Genomic DNA, 15,934 nt, shown 5'->3' with positions numbered 1-15,934 from the left:
TGAAAAGGACTAAGGATATGTTTCTCGTTTATGGAGGTGACAAAGAGCTCATCGTAAATGGTTACGTCGATGCAAGCTTTGACACTGACCCGGACGATTCTAAATCGCAAACCGGATACGTGTTTACATTGAACGGTGGAGCTGTCAGTTAGTGCAGTTCTAAACAAAGCGTCGTGACAGGATCTACGTGTGAAGCGGAGTACATAGCTGCTTCGGAAGCAGCAAATGAAGGAGTCTGGATGAAGGAGTTCATATCCGATCTAGGTGTCATACCTAGTGCATCGGGTCCAATGAAAATCTTTTGTGACAATACTCGTGCAATTGCCTTGGCAAAGGAATCCAGATTTCACAAGAGAACCAAGCACATCAAGAGACGCTTCAATTCCATCCGGGATCAAGTCCAGGTGGGAGACATAGATATTTGCAAGATACATACGGATCTGAATGTTGCAGACCCGTTGACTAAGCCTCTTTCACGAGCAAAACATGATTAGCACCAAGACTCCATGCGTGTTAGAATCATTACTGTGTAATTTAGATTATTGACTCTAGTGCAAGTGGGAGACTGAAGGAAATATGCCCTAGAGGCAATAATAAAGTTATTATTTATTTCCTCATATCATGATAAATGTTTATTATTCATACTAGAATTGTATTAACCGGAAACATAATACATGTGTAAATACATAGACAAACATAGTGTCACTAGTATGCCTCTACTTGGCTAGCTCGTTGATCAAAGATGGTTGAGTTTCCTAACCATAGACATGAGTTGTTATTTGATTAACCATTGACTTGACCCATTCCGTTAACTTAGCACTTGATCGTTTAGTTTACTGCTATTGCTTTCTTCATGACTTATACATGTTCCTATGACTATGAGATTATGCAACTCCCGATTACCGGAGGAACACTTTGTGTGCTACCAAACGTCACAACATAACTGGGTGATTATAAAGGTGCTCTACAGGTGTCTCCGATGGTACTTGTTCAATTGACATAGATCGAGATTAGGATTTGTCACTCCGATTGTCGGAGAGGTATCTCTGGGCCCTCTCGGTAATGCACATCACTATAAGCCTTGCAAGTAATCTATCTATCTATACCTCTATATATATACCTATACTAATTACAGACTCCCAAGTAATTACCACGTTAATCAGAAATTAGGAGCCGTTCATCTACGATGGGACGAAATTATTACGGTGTAGATTAACCTTTGTAGAAAAAAGAAAAAAAACACGTTACAAAGTTCCCTGAAAAGGCCACGTTACAAAGTTCTCTTTAACGTGACCATGTTACAAATTGGTTCATGTTGTTATGGGTCACGAGAACAAATTCCCACGGTTCCTTAACAAGAAAACTACCACGCTATTGAGATGCACCTCAAATCGTCTCCTTCTCCATCCCGTTCACACGAGAGTCAAGACGGCTAGGGTTTTCGTTGCCCCCTCGGCCCTTCCGCACGTTCTTTCACACGAAGCAGATCGAGTCTAGATGGCTAGGGTTTCATTGCCCCCTCAGCCCTGCCGCACGGTTCAGTAATGGCAGATGTGGCAGGAGGCTGCTATAGCTGGCTTCAGAAGAGAGGAGGGTATCGTCATGGCAGGGGTTTTATGTGCGTTGCATCATGTCCATGGCGAGTTCGAGGTGGTCGAAGGGCAAAAGTCTCCGTTCATATCTAGGACGGCGTCATCAATCAGCCGCATCGTAGTTCAGTTCTGCATGCAGCACGACGAGCGCGCAGGAAGCGAGCTTGGCCTTCTATGGTGGATATTTGCTTCATTCAGGTTCTACACCTCAGGTATTTGTTCCGGAAGAGGTCATCAATCAAGGCAAAGAAAATTACATCCTCATGGTTGTATCTTCAATTTTGGTTGATTTTTCTTTGATGATTTATAAGATGTTAGTTCAGGAGAATGCATCGATCTATCTAAACCTTCATGCGTAGTCCCGTTGTGGCCCATGCCCTAGCCTTGGTCAAGCCCACGATTGCTGCTTTTACATGCGTAATCCAAATCTGCAGCCACATTTACCTCTGAATCCTGCGAACCTGCGATCATATATTGCTGCAATATCTTTTGTTCTCAATCCACTTTACTACGGCTCCATGACGGCCGAGTCTTTCCAGCCCCTATTTTACTTTTTACCACCCGTGCTTGCTTTTGCTGCAGCTTTCTGCTTGCTTTTCAAATGGTGCAGGTATTACTGGTTTTAAGATGGGAGAATCCTCAGAGTTTAGTGGATGGCACTTTTGTTGTACACGAAACCAAAAGTTGTGGCCACACCCTGGTGCACTCACACCCCTGATCTGATCCCGGAGTAAATCTCATAACTATATATATGTTTGAGGTAATAAAGCATTCAAGCTGTCTTTGTCAGTTATTCATTCTCTAAACTAATGGACATTTGTCAGGTCGATACTGCCGATCTCACCTCTTCGGGATGCTTATTAGAAAATAATCAAATTTATTAGTTATTAGTCCATAAATTATTCTTAATGCATAGGTCTAGGTATACATTATAATATTTTTGGAAGAGCATCATGGAATACCTGGATGTATAAACATGCATATCATAACATACTGCATAGAAACTTGGTATATATAAATATAAGGAAGTTCTAGCTGCCTCCTATATAACATTTACTTATTGTTGATATCACCATCTAGGTTGTGCATTCAAGACTCACCGGTGAGAGCGCTCTTGGTTTTCTTGCCTATCTCATGAATTCCGCATCATGCATCATGTATCAACATACAGGTAATGTGTACCCGTTCTCTCTTTTAATTTCTGATCATAATTTTACAAATGTTACAGGTACGTGTGCAGCATCTGGATGTCCTTACTTGCCATCCTTTGTTTTTTTCTTAGACCATGCACGCCTGTAACAATTTAGTTATGATAGTTCCCTCACATATAGCACAACATCAACAATGGCTGACTTGAATATGAATTAGGTGATGAGTGTGTCCAGACAGTTTGATCAAGTAATAATGTGATAGACAAACTAGGAGCTGTTCATCTGATTGGAAGAGTTTATTACGGGATAGATTAGCCTATAGAAACTAAAGTATATAAACCAATGATTTAGCGGGATCGATTTATAACATCTTTGATTAAATAAAGAGTCAGTATCATGTACACTTCATCCCATGTAAGTCATATGCACGGCTCATCATGTGTAAATAAGAGAAAAACAGAAAATATGTAACCATTCATTTGATGGGCCCAAGTAATTATGACTCGAATTTAGATAAAACTATGCACTGACAAAATTGTGCAAGTTCTTTTTAATTTTAGAACTTACCAGATTTTCCCCTTAAAACGAGATTTGTGATCGTACAATAGACAAATTATTTTCCACATGGGTTACATCTGTGTGCATGCAAAAACAGAAAAGAAAACTATCTTTAATTATCTCTTTTCGTTAAAACTAGCATGCCTTGCTTATCTACAAAAAAGTGCATGGCAATAGGCTTCCTAAAAAATGATGCATACATCTCCGTGCACGCAAAAACACAAAAGGAAACTAACATTTAATTATCCTTTTCTTTAAAACTCTTTGTCCAGATCCCAGTGCATCGTTCAGATTGTGCGCTACGCCCAGGGCAACCGCCCCTGTTTGCTTGCTCTCCAACCAAGAAATCATGTGTGCATACATATCAACTGTAGCGCTACCCAGCCTCCGCGTACTTAGCGTCGACGATACTCTCTTGCCGCCAGACACGCCGATCTTATAAAGTGATCCTAGCTTCCCAGCCAATGGCCGCTAACTGCAAGCCAGCTTTCTCCATTCGATGAGAAAAAGCATGACTGCTTGATATTGACGTATCCCCATAACAAATGGAACACATGAGATCAAAGCACAGAAGAGGAACTTGAAAGGAAAATAAGCTGTCAGTTCCCTGCATCTACTCCCTGTAAATGTGGCTTGAAAGTAAAATAGGGGCTGGAAAGACTCGGCCGTCATGGAGCTGTAGTAAAGTGGATTGAGAACAAAAGATATTGCAGCAATATATGATCACAGGTTCCCAGGATTCAGATTATTTCCTTTTCTCTTTCTGCAATTTTTGCATGGGCTACCTGATGTGATGCATTGTATAAGAAAACGACTGATATGATTTGGCTTTACTGCATGGGATTTCATTACGGGAGCTTAAGATATGTTCGGAACACATACAATAGATGTAGACACAATTGTTGCTTCCTTAATTTTATGTTATATTTATGTGTTCGGATATTTTTCAAACCTTATGTTGTTGTGTAGGTTTGTCGAATACGTTCATCGATGCTCTGGATAGCATTTGATTGCCGTCGCCCATATACATAATTAGGGTTGCAAGATACTTGCTTTTGTTCATCATCTGTATCTGGAATGAGCTTATAAGTTATTAGTTGTTTTTTATTTCCCTTCATTTTGTCGATACTCAACAACTTGAGATTTCAAGAGCATGGTCTTAGCGAGCACTTCCATTTAGGTGTTGCGAGGTATTAGTGAGGTTCTACAAATAAGGCTGCAGATAATTGATTTATTTAGTTCTACAAAGAATGTAATTTTCAGAATACATGGTTAATTATGGAACATCCATGGATGACTACATAATGAACAATGCACTAATTGATGATGATACGGAAAGAGGTGGTTGCTACCCTTGGAAACTACGAATCAATTAGTCTCACGTGTCTTAAACACTAAACTAGACACCAAAGTTACGACTATTTAATAATGTGAAATACTCATATCTTACACTAAGAAAACTAGCCCGTGTGAATGCACGGGTCGATGACTAGTGTGACTAATGAGTTAGTTGCGGGATGATGCATTACGAAACGAGTAAAGAGACTTGCCGGTAACGAGATTGAGCTAGGTATTGAGATACCGACGATCGAATCTCGGACAAGTAACGTACCGATGACAAAGGGAACAACGTATGTTGTTATGCGGTTTGACCGATAAAGATCTTCGTAGAATATGTAGGAACCCATATGAGCATCCAGGTTCCGTTATTGGTTATTGACCGGAGACGTGTCTCGGTCATGTCTACATAGTTCTCGAACCCGTAGGGTCCGCACGCTTAAAGTTCTGTGACGATCGGTATTATGAGTTTTTGTGTTTTGATGTACCGAAGGTAGTTCGGAGTCCCGGATATGATCACGGACATGACGAGGAGTCTCGAAATGGTCGAGACGTAAAGATCGATATATTGGATGACTATGTTCGGACACCAGAAGTGTTTCGGGAGGTTTCGGACATATACCGGAGTACTGGGGGTTACCGGAACCCCCCGGGGAGTATATTGGGCCTAATGGGCCTTAGTGGAGAAGATGAGGGGCGGCCAAGGCAGGCCGCGCGCCCCCTCCCCCTCTAGTCCGAATTGGACAAGGAGGGGGGCGGCGCCCCCCTTTCCTTCCCCTCTCTCTCCTCCTTCCCCCTTCTCCTACTCCTACTAGGAAAAGAGGAGTCCTACTCCCGGTGGGAGTAGGACTCCCCCCTTGGCGCGCCCTCCTCCTTGGTCGGCCGCCTCCCCCTAGCTCCTTTATATACGGGGGCAGGGGCACCCCAAGGACACAACAATTGATCATTGATCTTTTAGCCGTGTGCGGTGCCCCCTTCCACCATAATCCACCTCGGTCATATCGTAGCGGTGCTTAGGCGAAGCCCTGCGTCGGTAGCTTCATCAACATTGTCACTATGCCGTCGTGCTGACGGAACTCTCCCTCGAGCTCTACTGGATCGTGAGATCGCGGGACGTCACCGAGCTGAACGTGTGCTGAACGCGGAGGTGCCGTACGTTCGGTACTGAGGATCGGTCGATCGTGAAGACGTACGACTACATCAACCGCGTTGTCATAATGCTTTCGCTTAACGGTCTACGAGGGTACGTGGACGACACTCTCCCCTCTCGTTGCTATGCATCACCATGATCTTGCGTGTGCGTAGGAAATTTTTTGAAACTACTACGTTACCCAACACTCATTCTGATCCTCAGGGAGCTCTCGCCTATTGAGGTAGGAAGGGTTCGGTCCACGGGGCAATTACTGCCATTATTAGATGGGCCGATTGTGTTATTTCGGTGGCCGAGCCCCCGATGACATCGGTGTCGTGTTCGGAATCTGGGGGTATAATCGGATCTGGACTAGTGTTCCCGCTCTCATCCTGCCACGCCACGGATGGCTTGAAGAGCCTTTCCAAAAAGATGTTAGGCGTGACGGGGTCATGCTTGGCGCCCATGCGAGCAAGGACATCCGCCGCTTGATTACTTTCTCGAGCCACATGATGAAACTCGCGTCCCTTGAACCGAGCTGACATTTTGAGTACGGTGTTACGATAGGCCGCCATCTTCGGATCTTTTGCGTCGAAGTCTCCGTTTATTTGGGATACTGCAAGGTTTGAATCCCTACGCACCTCCAGGCGTTGTATGCCCATGGAGACAGCCATCCGAAGACCGTGCAATAAGGCCTCGTATTCGGCTGCGTTGTTGGAGTCTGTGTATAATATTTGGAGTACGTATTAGACTGTGTCTCCTATGGGGGACGTTAAGACAACGCCCGCTCCTAAACCGACCAGCATTTTAGAGCCATCGAAGTGCATGACCTAGTTGGAATATGTACCGTACTCTTTAGGGAGTTCGGCCTCTGTCCATTCGGCGACGAAGTCGGCCAATACTTGGGATTTGATGGCTCGGCGTGGTTTGTATGTTATGTCGAATGGCAAGAGCTCAATGGCCCACTTGGCAATTCGGCCTGTAGCGTCACTGTTGTTTATTATGTCATTGAGTGGTACTTCGGAAGCCACCATGATCGAGCACTCTTGAAAGTAGTGCCGTAGCTTCCGGGATACCATGAAGACCGTGTATGCTATCTTTTGGTAATGAGGGTACCGGGATTTGCATGGTGTGAGGACAGTGCATACATAGTATACCAGTTTCTGAAGTGGGAATTTATGTCTGTCCTCCTCTCGTTCAACGACGAGCACCGCACTCACCACCTGGTGTGTTGCAGAGATGTATAATAACATGGGTTCGCCGACGTTTGGCGCGGTCAGGATTGGGTTGCTTGCTAAAAGAGCTTTTATTTCTTCCAGTTCGGCCGTTGCCACGTTTGTCCACTCGAAGTGGTCGGTGCGTCGGAGCAGGCGATATAGTGGCAATGCCTTTTCTCCTAACCTGGAGATAAAGTGGCTTAAAGCTGCCACGCACCCGGCTAGTTTTTGGACCTATTTGAGGTCTGTTGGTGTAGCCAATTGTGACAAAGCTCGGATTTTGGCTGGGTTTGCCTCAATTCCTCTATTGGAAACGATGAAGCCCAGCAGTTTTCCGGCGGGGACGCCGAAAACACATTTTTCCGGATTGAGCTTGATGTCATATGTACGGAGGTTGTCGAATGTGAGACACAGGTCGTCTATTAGTGACTCGACGTGCTTAGTTTTGATGACGACATCATCCACATATGCTTCGACTGTTTTGCCGATTTGTTTCTCCAGACATGTTTGAATCATGCGTTGTTAGGTGGCGCCTGCGTATTTCAGCCCAAAGGGCATAGTATTGAAATAGAAAGGCCCATATGGGGTAATGAATGCTGTTGCGACTTGATCGGATTCCTTCATTTTGAATTGACGGTATCCGGAGTATGCGTCGAGGAAGCACAGTGAGTCGTGTCCTGCAGTGGCATCAATGATCTGATCGATGCGGGGGAGGGGGGAGGGAACCTTAGGGCAGGCTTTGTTGAGGTCTTTGAAATCGACACACAGGCGCCAGGATTTGTCCTTCTTTGGTACCATCACCAGGTTTGCTAGCCAGTCCGGGTGTTTTATTTCCCTAATGAACCCGGCCTTAATTAACTTGGCTAGCTCCTCCCCCATAGCTTGTCGTTTGGGTTCGGAAAAGCGCCGCAGTGTTTGCTTGACCGGCTTGTGTCCCTTCAATATATTGAGACTGTGTTCGGCCAAACTGCGTGGGATTCCTGGCATATCTGAGGGATGCCAGGCGAATATGTCCCAGTTATCGTGCAGGAACGTGCGTAATGCGGCATCGATCGTCGGGTCCAGCTGTGCCCCAATGGAAGCTGTCTTCTTAGGGTCCGTTGGGTGAACCTGAAATTTGACTATTTCGTCTGCTGGTTTGAAGGGGGTGGATTTGGGCTGCTTATCGAGAATTACGTCGTCCCTATCCACCGTGGAGCATAGTGCAGTTAACTCTTCGGCTGCGAGGGCCTCGGATAGTGCCTCGAGGGCCAGGGATGCGGTTTTGTTTTCGGCGCGGAGTGCTATGTCCGGATCACTGGCGAGAGTGATAATACCGTTGGGCCCAGGCATCTTGAGCTTCATATACCCGTAATGAGGCATGGCTTGAAAACACGTGAATGCGTCTCGCCCCAACAGAGCGTGATATCCACTATTGAAAGAGGCCACTTGGAAGGTTATCTCTTCGGACCGATAGTTCTCCGGCGTGCCGAATACCACGTCGAGCTTAGTTTTTCCTGCACATCTTGCTTCCCGACTGGGAATGATTCCTCGAAAGGTCGTATTACTTTGCTCGATGCGGCATCTCTGTCTATTTGCATTTTATTGAGCGTGTCCTCATAGATGAGATTCAGCCCGCCGCCGCCGTCCATGAGCACTTTAGTGAGCCGAAAGCCATCCACAATTGGGTTGAGAACCAAGGCGGCTGGTGCCCGGACTGAACAAAATTTTGGTTCGTCATCGGTAGTAAAAGTTATGGCCGTGTCATTTCAAGGATTTATTGCTGCAACTTGGCAGACTTCGGCGAGGTCACGTTGTGCCCTCTTGCGCCGATTGTTTGAAGCGAAAGTCTCAAAAACCGTCAATACTCTGAGGTCGTCGTTTTCCAGAGAGTACTGCTCCGATGTGTTTTTGGTGAGGATATCCTTGCTGCTCTTGGCCACTTGCCGAAGTATCCAACATGCTCTAAGGCTGTGGGTTGGTTCGGTATCCGGTGTCATGTGTATTTCGCATGGTTTATCGAGCCATCCCTCAAGAACGGTTCCACGTCCCGTAATGGGATTTATTTTCTTGCCCACGGGGTCGGGTGCGCCTCGAGGGTGCATCCTTTTTGCCCGCCCGGGAGGTGGCGTGAAGGCCGGTGGTTCCAAGCGAGCTGTCTGAGTTTTCCAAGCGCTTTCCATTGCGCAGTATTTCTGTACTATGGTTGCCAAGTCAGCGAAGTGTGATACGCGACGGCGGTTGAGGGCATTGAGGATCCCTTCGTCTGTGCAATTATTGCAGAATACTAAAATTGCGTCCTCGTCGCGACAACCTTTAATCCTGTCCTTAACAAGGAGGAATCTGGCCCAAAAGTGATGGACCATTTCCTGAGGCTGCTGCCGTACGTACATGAGGTCGCATATATCCGGGGACCGGAATTGCTTGGCGAATATTGTTTGTGGTGGGTGGGTGGCGTTAAATCCGAACCTTGACCCACTGTGGAGTCCGGAGTTTGAAAAACTTCCGAGCTCATTACTTCGGGCTCTGATACGTCTCCAACGTATCTATAATTTATGAAGTATTCATGCTATTATATTATCCATCTTGGATGTTTAATCGGCTTTACTATGCACTTTTATATTATTTTTGGGAATAACCTATTGACCCAGAGCCCAGTGCCAGTTCCTGTTTTTTCCCTTGTTTCAGTGTTTCGAAGAAAAGGAATATCAAACGGAGTCGAAACGGAATGAAACCTTCTGGAGAAGTTATTTTTGGAAGGAAAGCAACCCGGGAGACTTGGAGTCCACGTCAAGAAAGCAACGAGGAAGGCACGAGGCAGGGGGGCGCGCCCACCCCCCTGGGCGCGCCCTCCACCCTCGTGGCTCCCCTGACGTATTTCTTCCGCCTATATATATCAATATACCCTAAAACCTTCGGGGAACAGAATAGATCGGGAGTTCCGCCGCCGCAAGCCTCTGTAGCCACCAAAACCCAATCGGGACCCTGTTTCGGCACCCTGCCGGAGGGGGGAACCCTCACCGGTGGCCATCTTCATCATCCCGGCGCTCTCCATGACGAGGAGGGAGTAGTTCACCCTCGGGGCTGAGGGTATGTACCAGTAGCTATGTGTTTGATCTCTCTCTCTCTCTCTCTCTCTCTCTCTCTCTCGTGTTCTTGAGATGATACGATCTTGATGTATCGCGAGCTTTGCTATTTTAGTTGGATCTTATGATGTTTCTCCCCCTCTACTCTCTTGTAATGGATTGAGTTTTCCCTTTGAAGTAATCTTATCGGATTGAGTCTTTAATGATTTGAGAACACTTGATGTATGTCTTGCCGTGCGTATCTGTGGTGACAATGGGATATCACGTGATTCACTTGATGTATGTTTTGGTGATCAACTTGCGGGTTCCGCCCATGAACCTATGCATAGGGGTTGGCACAAGTTTTCATCTTGATTCTCCGGTAGAAACTTTGGGGCACTCTTTGAGATTCTATGTGTTGGTTGAATAGATGAATATGAGATTGTGTGACGCATATCGTATAATCATACCCACGGATACTTGAGGTGACATTGGAGTATCTAGGTGACATTAGGGTTTTGGTTGATTTGTGTCTTAAGGTGTTATTCTAGTACGAACTCTAGGGCTGTTTGTGACACTTATAGGAATAGCCCAACGGATTGATTGGAAAGAATAACTTTGAGGTGGTTTCGTACCCTACCATAATCTCTTTGTTTGTTTTCCGCTATTAGTGACTTTGGAGTGACTCTTTGTTGCATGTTGAGGATAGTTATATGATCCAATTATGTTATTATTGTTGAGAGAACTTGCACTAGTGAAAGTATGAACCCTAGGCCTTGTTTCCTAGCATTGCAATACCGTTTACGCTCACTTTTATCATTAGTTACCTTGCTGTTTTTATATTTCAGATTACAAAAACCTATATCTACCATCCATATTGCACTTGTATCACCATCTCTTCACCAAACTAGTGCACCTATACAATTTACCATTGTATTGGGTGTGTTGGGGACACAAGAGACTCTTTGTTATTTGGTTGCAGGGTTGCTTGAGAGAGACCATCTTCATCCTACGCCTCCCACGGATTGATAAACCTTAGGTCATCCACTTGAGGGAAATTTGCTACTGTCCTACAAACCTCTGCACTTGGAGGCCCAACAACGTCTACAAGAAGAAGGTTGTGTAGTAGACATCAAGCAGTTTCTGGCGCCGTTGCCGGGGAGGTGAGTGCTTGGAGGTATATCTTTAGATCTTGCAATCGAATCTTTTTGTTTCTTGTTTTAGCACTTGTTTAGTTTATCAAAGAAAACTACAAAAAAATGGAATTGAGTTTGTCTCATACGCTTCATCTTTTTAATACCTTCCGTGAAAATGATGGAAAGGAAAATTGTGCTCAAGTTCTAGAAGAAGAATGCATTAGAATTTTTGGCACTAAATATTTATATGATGAGCATGATTGCAATGTTGTTAGTATTAATTCCTTGAATATCCATGATGCTAATGATATGCAAAGCCACAAGCTTGGGGAAGCTATGTTTGATGAAGATGATATTTTTTGTCCCCCAAGCTTTGATGAGCAAATTTACTATGATGAAAGCATGCCTCCTATCTATGATGATTATTGTGATAACACGTATGCTTTAAAAAATAATGATAACCATGAAACTTTTCATCTTGATCTTAATTTTCAATCACATGATAGTCATTTTGTTGAGTTTGCTCCCACTATTATTCATGAGAAGAAATTTGCTTATGTGGAGAGTAGTAAAATTTCTATGCAAGTAGATCATGAAAAGAATGCTTTAGGTGCTGGTTATATTGTTGAATTCATTCATGATGCTACTGAAAATTATTATGAGGGAGGAATATATGCTTGTAGGAATTGCAATAATATCAAGTTTCCTCTCTATGTGCTTAAAGTTTTAAAGTTATGTTTGTTTTGCCTTCCTATGCTAGTTGATTATTGTTCCCATAAGTTGTTTGCTCACAAAATCCCTATGCATAGTAAGTGGGTTAGACTTAAATGTGCTAGTCATATTCTTCATGATGCTCTCTTTATGTTTCAATTCTTATGTCTTATGTGAGCATCATTGAAATCATCATGCCTAGCTAGGGGCGTTAAACGATAGCGCTTGTTGGGAGGCAACCCAATTTTATTTTAGTTTCTTGCTTTTTGGTTCTTTTTAGGAATAAATAATCCATCTAGCCTCTGTTTAGATGTGGTTTTGTGTTTTAATTAGTGTTTGTGCCAAGTAGAACCTTTGGGAAGACTTGGGTGAAGTCTTTATGATCATGCTGTAAAAAACAGAAACTTTAGCGCTCATGAGATTAGCTAAAACTTTTTACTGGAGAGTGCTATTTAGTTGATTATTTTTGTAGATGATTACTAGACAAATTCCTCAGGTCCACCAATTTATTTTAGAATTTTTGGAGTTCCAGAAGTATACGTTTGATACAGATTACTACAGACTGTTCTGTTTTTGACAGATTCTGTTTTCATTGTGTTGCTTGCTTATTTTGATGAATCTATGGCTAGTAAAATAGTTTATAAACCATAGATAAGTTGGAATACAGTAGGTTTAACACCAATATAAATAAAGAATGAGTTCATTACAGTACCTTGAAGTGGTGTTTTGTTTTCTTTCGCTAACGGAGCTTACGAGTTTTCTGTTAAGTTTTGTGTTGTGAAGTTTTCAAGTTTTGGGTAAAGGTTCGATGGACTATGGAATAAGGAGTGGCAAGAGCCTAAGCTTGGGGATGCCCAAGGCACCCGAAGGTAATATTCAAGGACAACCAAGAGCCTAAGCTTGGGGATGCCCCGGATGGCATCCCCTCTTTCGTCTTCGTTCATCGGTAACTTTACTTGGAGCTATATTTTTATTCACCACATGATATGTGTTTTGCTTGGAGCGTCGTTTTATTTTCTTTAGCTTTGCTTGTTGTTTGAATAAAATACCAAGATCTGAAATTCTTAAATGATAGAGAGTCTTCACATAGCTAAATAATTATTTAACTACTCATTGATCTTCACTCATATCTTTTTGGAGTAGTTTGTCATTTACTCGTGTGCTTCACTTATATCCTATGAGTAAATGGTTGAATGATTTGAATGTCATATATCTGAAATTATATATGTTTCATATGCCTTTCCCATGTGGAGTAATGCCTTCACACATAAGAAGTAGAGGTGGTAAATTTATTGAAGGTTAGCAAACATTGTATTGGTCACTTGAACAATTCATGAAAGAATATTGAAGGAAGAGAGATTTCACATATAAATATACTATCTTGGACATCTTCTATGATTGTGATCCCCATTAATTATTTTCAAACCTGAGAAAATTAGTTGAAGTTGGACAAGGAAGACAACATAATGAGTTATGCTTGGGTATATTTGTATAAGTTATATTGTTTTGGATCCTCTAACATGTGGTGCTTGCTATTTAGAATCCTTTGCTAGCCCTAAGCGGGAATACTGCTTGTGCATCCAATTCCTTGAACCAAGTTTCTTCCATGAGTGTCCACCATATCTACCTATATGCGGTATTTACTTGCCGTTCCAAGTAAATTTGCATGTGCCAAACTCTAAACCTTCAAATAATAATTTGTTTTGTATGCTTGAATCACTCATGTAGCGACTAGGGGCTAGCAGTATCTTCCATGCTAGGTGGGTTATTCTCACGATGAGTGGACTCCGCTCCGCTCATCATTCACGAGAAAATGGCTGGTAACTGGGATGCCTAGTCCCATGATCAAAAGATCGAAATCAAATAAAAAATAATTGCAAACAAAACTCCCCCAGGATTGATGTTAGTTGGAGGCACCCATTGTTTCAGGCAAGCCATGGATTGATGATTGTTGGTGGAGGGGGAGTAAAAATCTTTACCTTTCTGTTTGGGAACCGCCTATAATGTATGTAGTATGGAAGATATTGGAAACTCTTGGTCGTTATGTTGACAATGAAAGCATACCTCTCAAAATTATTTTCATCTCTGTTTTTGCTTCGAGCTCTGGCACCTCTGCAAATCCCTGCTTCCCTCTGCGAAGGGCCTATCTTTTACTTTTATGCAAGAGTCAGTAGTATTCCTCCTCATTCCAACCTACTCTTTAGTTGGCAAGCATCATGTGGTGGAGAAAGATCTAAGCATATATGGCCATTCAAATATATTTGATCATGAATTATTATTGTTGGCAATTATCTATATGATAAATAAGTTGGGAGGCGAAACATTAAGCCCCTATCTTTCGCTGTGTTCGATGGATGCTATTTGTTCTAAAAATATGCTTTGAGTGGTAGCAATCATGGAAGACTAAAAGATAGTTGAGTATGTGAAGTTTGCTTAATCAAAGCTCTGACATAGACTCTTCCTGAAAATAGGATGAATTGCAATTGTTTGATGACTGAGAACATAGTTTGTTAGTTTTCAAGAAAGTTTATGATCTATACTTTAACATGTGAGTCGTTTGTTACTTGATCATAAAAAGTTCTATGAGTTGAGCTACTGCTATGACATATAATGATGCTAGAAAAGGTGATTGAAATTATCACTGATCAAACTTATGCACCTACTAGCATTCACACTTCATAAATTCTTTCTTTTATCATTTACCTACTCGAGGACGAGCAGGAATTAAGCTTGGGGATGCTGATACGTCTCCAACGTATCTATAATTTATGAAGTATTCATGCTATTATATTATCCATCTTGGATGTTTAATGGGCTTTCCTATGCACTTTTATATTATTTTTGGGACTAACCTATTGACCCAGAGCCCAGTGCCAGTTCCTATTTTTTCCCTTGTTTCGGTGTTTCGAAGAAAAGGAATATCAAACGGAGTCGAAACGGAATGAAACCTTCTGGAGAAGTTATTTTTGGAAGGAAAGCAACCCGGGAGACTTGGAGTCCACATCAAGAAAGCAACGAGGAAGGCACGAGGCAGGGGGGCGCGCCCTCCACCCTCGTGGGCCCCTCGTGGCTCCCCTGACGTATTTCTTCCACCTATATATATCAATATACCCTAAAACCTTCGGGGAATAGAATAGATCGGGAGTTCCGCCGCTGCAAGCCTCTGTAGCCACCAAAACCCAATCGGGACCCTGTTCCGGCACCCTGTCGGAGGGGGGAACCCTCACCGGTGGCCATCTTCATCATCCCGGCGCTCTCCATGACGAGGAGGGAGTAGTTCACCCTCGGGGCTGAGGGTATGTACCAGTAGCTATGTGTTTGATCTCTCTCTCTCTCTCGTGTTCTTGAGATGATACGATCTTGATGTATCGCGAGCTTTGCTATTTTAGTTGGATCTTATGATGTTTCTCCCCCTCTACTCTCTTGTAATGGATTGAGTTTTCCCTTTGAAGTAATCTTATCGGATTGAGTCTTTAATGATTTGAGAACACTTGATGTATGTCTTACCGTGCGTATCTGTGGTGACAATGGGATATCACGTGATTCACTTGATGTATGTTTTGGTGATCAACTTGCGGGTTCCGCCCATGAACCTATGCATAGGGGTTGGCACATGTTTTCGTCTTGATTCTCTAGTAGAAACTTTGGGGCACTCTTTGAGGTTCTATGTGTTGGTTGAATAGATGAATCTGAGATTGTGTGATGCATATCGTATAATCATACCCACGGATACCTGAGGTGACATTGGAGTATCTAGGTGACATTAGGGTTTTGGTTGATTTGTGTCTTAAGGTGTTATTCTAGTATGAACTCTAGGGCTGTTTGTGACACTTATAGGAATAGCCCAACGGATTGATTGGAAAGAATAACTTTGAGGTGGTTTCGTACCCTACCATAATCTCTTTGTTTGTTTTCCGCTATTAGTGACTTTGGAGTGACTCTTTGTTGCATGTTGAGGGATAGTTATATGATCCAATTATGTTATTATTGTTGAGAGAACTTGCACTAGTGAAAGTACGAACCCTAGGCCTTGTTTCCTAGCATTGCAATACCGTTTA

The 15,934-nt window shown here is 43.2% G+C and overlaps 1 long non-coding RNA gene across 1 annotated transcript; it reads left to right on the top strand.

The window, feature by feature from the left end:
- Window positions 1-1,391: 1,391 nt before the first annotated feature.
- On the top strand, window positions 1,392-4,171 carry LOC123100452 (uncharacterized). Its single transcript, XR_006448402.1, has 4 exons — window positions 1,392-1,804; window positions 2,203-2,352; window positions 2,673-2,763; window positions 3,574-4,171. It is a non-coding gene; the product is annotated as an uncharacterized lncRNA (long non-coding RNA).
- The last annotated feature ends 11,763 nt before the right edge of the window (window positions 4,172-15,934 follow it).

The sequence above is a fragment of the Triticum aestivum genome, chromosome 4D (assembly GCF_018294505.1).
Source record: "Triticum aestivum cultivar Chinese Spring chromosome 4D, IWGSC CS RefSeq v2.1, whole genome shotgun sequence".
NCBI classification, from domain to species: Eukaryota; Viridiplantae; Streptophyta; class Magnoliopsida; order Poales; family Poaceae; genus Triticum; species Triticum aestivum.
Note: the sequence above shows the minus strand (reverse complement) of the source record. Positions and strands in the feature narration are given on the sequence as shown.